Source organism: Siphateles boraxobius, unplaced genomic scaffold (assembly GCF_051911475.1).
Source record: "Siphateles boraxobius isolate OS27281-9 unplaced genomic scaffold, OSU_SipBor_1 276, whole genome shotgun sequence".
NCBI classification, from domain to species: Eukaryota; Metazoa; Chordata; class Actinopteri; order Cypriniformes; family Leuciscidae; genus Siphateles; species Siphateles boraxobius.
In genome coordinates this window covers 187,501-190,704 of record NW_027508894.1, presented here as the reverse complement: position 1 = coordinate 190,704, position 3,204 = coordinate 187,501, and the positions used below count along the sequence as shown (strand labels likewise).

The 3,204-nt window shown below is 39.5% G+C and overlaps 1 protein-coding gene across 2 annotated transcripts in view; it reads left to right on the top strand.

Moving 5' to 3' along the window:
* Positions 1-2,916: 2,916 nt before the first annotated feature.
* LOC143753348 (dual serine/threonine and tyrosine protein kinase) overlaps positions 2,917-3,204 on the top strand; it is a 57,051-nt gene continuing 56,763 nt past the window's right edge. For both annotated transcript variants that reach the window (XM_077245670.1, XM_077245671.1), the window contains exon 1: positions 2,917-3,204. This exon is cut by the window's right edge and continues 272 nt beyond it. The gene's annotated coding sequence lies outside the window, so the exon portion shown is untranslated.

Genomic DNA, 3,204 nt, shown 5'->3' with positions numbered 1-3,204 from the left:
CGTGGCTACGTTTGGTGGGCGTGTCTCGAGTCAGTGGGCGTGTCTCTACCGGGAAGTACCGCCCTCGCGCTGAGTCCATTGTTTGCTTTAAAAAAAAAAATGTATTGAACAAAGATCCCAGGGGTTACATGTATCACACACACACAAATAGGATAAGAAACTCAAGGTAAAGCAAGGCAGTAAATATAAAGTAATAATAGTCTACTAAAAAAAATAATCATAAACCATTTGAAGCAATAAGTCAATTCAATTTCACCTTCATTTATACAGCACTTTAACAATGTAGATGTTTCAAAGCAGCTTTACAGTGATGACAGGAGATTACAGTGACAGATTGTTTCAATAGAAATTAAACATTCAATACATGAATAAAAATACATAGAAATAAATAACATGGAACTTAAAAAATGTAATTACAAATGTTTTTAAGGAAATCAGGATGTAACATAATGAAACCGTAATGGTTTTATACAACAGAGCAGTTTTAGCGGGTTTGTTAGCCGATAAACAAAGATAATCACAGGATAACTTTAAATCAACACAAAGAACTTTACATTTATGGAGATGAAACGAGCCATTGTGTGCTATTGATCTGCTTTCCACTGTGTAATAGTCAGTAATGATTATTCTCCACTCACACACACGATAACACACACCCGTGTGTGTGTGTGTGTGTGTGTGTGTGTGTGTGTGTGTGTGTGTGTGTGTGTGTGTGTGTGTGTGTGTGTGTGTGTGTGTGCGTGCTTCATATAATGTCCACAAGAGGGCGCTAATACTGCGATAAAACATTCCCAATTCATCACTAATAAAACTGAAAGTACACTACACTAGGGATTTTCCATTTTAGGGAAATCCGCAAAAAAAAACTTGTGTTTATTATGTAAAACAAATACAACAAAGTTACAGCTTTTAATTTAACTTTTAATTCGTTTTATTAGGCTACTAGAGTTGATCAAATACTGTTCTTATTCCATTTACCTAATACTCTCTTTATGATCTCTCCAATCATTACAAAACAATGTCAAATTTACTTTCATATTTATTATATATAGGGCTTTATTTATGCAAACACATTTTACATGTATTAAATACTCACATAAATTGACAAACACTGATTTAATTTGTGTCTTGGCTTTCACCACTAGAGGTCGCCAGGTTACAAGCTTAAATCAGTGTAGATGTAGTGCACACTGTAGTGTAGATGTAGTGCACACTGTAGTGTAGATGTAGTGCACACTGTAGTGTAGATGTAGTGCACACTGTAGTCTAGATGTAGTGCACACTGTAGTGTAGATGTAGTGCACACTGTAGTGTAGATGTAGTGCACACTGTAGTGTAGATGTAGTGCACACTGTAGTGTAGATGTAGTGCACACTGTAGTGTAGATGTAGTGCACACTGTAGTGCACACTGTAGTGTAGATGTAGTGCACACTGTAGCGCACACTGTAGTGTAGATGTAGTGCACACTGTAGTGTAGATGTAGTACACACTGTTGTGTAGATGTATTGCACACTGTAGTGTAGATGTAGTGCAAACTGTAGTGCACACTGTAGTGTAGATGTAGTGCACACTGTAGCGCACACTGTAGTGTAGATGTAGTGCACACTGTAGTGTAGATGTAGTACACACTGTAGTGTAGATGTAGTGCACACTGTAGTGTAGATGTAGTACACACTGTTGTGTAGATGTATTGCACACTGTAGTGTAGATGTAGTGCACACTGTAGTGCACACTGTAGTGAAATGTAGTGCACACTGTAGTGTAGATGTAGTGCACACTGCAGTGTAGATGTAGTGCACACTGCAGTGTAGATGTAGTGCACGCGTGAGTGTAGATGTAGTGCACACTGTAGTGTAGATGTAGTGCACACTGTAGTGTAGATGTAGTGCACACTGTAGTGTAGATGTAGTGCACACTGTAGTGTAGATGTAGTGCACACTGTAGTGTAGATGTAGTACACACTGTAGTGTAGATGTAGTACACACTGTAGTGTAGATGTAGTGCACACTGCAGTGTAGATATAGTACACACTGTAGTGTAGATGTAGTACACACTGTAGTGTAGATGTAGTGCACACTGTAGTGCACACTGCAGTGTAGATGTAGTACACACTGTAGTGTAGATGTAGTGCACACTGTAGTGTAGATGTAGTGCACACTGTAGTGTAGATGTAGTGCACACTGTAGTGTAGATGTAGTGCACACTGTAGTGTAGATGTAGTGCACACTGTAGTGTAGATGTAGTGCACACTGTAGTGTAGATGTAGTGCACACTGTAGTGTAGATGTAGTGCACACTGTAGTGTAGATGTAGTGCACATCACTGTTAGTTACTCAGATCTGCATACTACTCTTACTACAAGCATGCAGTTCAGAATTTAACGTGTGTCCCAATTTGCACACTTGTACTATGCTCTAAGAGTGTGCACTTCACCATTTATGCTAATTTTGCCCACTTTACAATGGAGATTGTGACGATTTGACAACTTTTTGAGTCGTACAAAGTTGAAACTGAGGAATATTATTGAGATAAAGATCCGCTGGATGCTAAATCTGTCATGCAACGACAAACAATACAGTTAAAAGGGGTTTTATCGACATTTAAAGTATAAAAATCATGCTTCGGTAAATCTTTATTATGACGTAAAGAGTCGAAATCATGACATCCTAAATCGAAGTTATGACTTGAAAAGTTGAAATTGACAAAAAGTCAAAATTATTACGACATTAAAAAGTCGAAATTATAACATAAGTTCAAATTAAGATTTACACATGGGCTTCCTTTTTATTAGTTTTTTATTTTTTTTTGACACCAGGAAGGTCCCGTTGTCTCCTCTACCAGGGAGTAGATCTTTCCCATTAATACTAAAGTACGTACTAAGAGGACTACATTTCCCAGCAGGCACCAGTCGCGCCCGCCCCGGTCGTCCTCTCTCCTAATGGACGGGCAGCAGAAGAAGCGGCTGGCAGCGAAAAGCTCCTGTTTTTGGGCTGAAAAGTGAAACATTCCCGAACCGAACCAACACAAACACCGGGATTATCGATGATCTGCGGGAAAAAAGCTTCCGAACACCCGCGAACCAGAACCAGCGACCCGGTTCGGCCTCCGGTCCGCCCGAGTGTGTGTTTCTGACACACACACACACACTTAGTGTAAGTGTTGTTGTTGTTGTGTTGTTGTTGTGTTGGCTCGGTCCATCCTGCA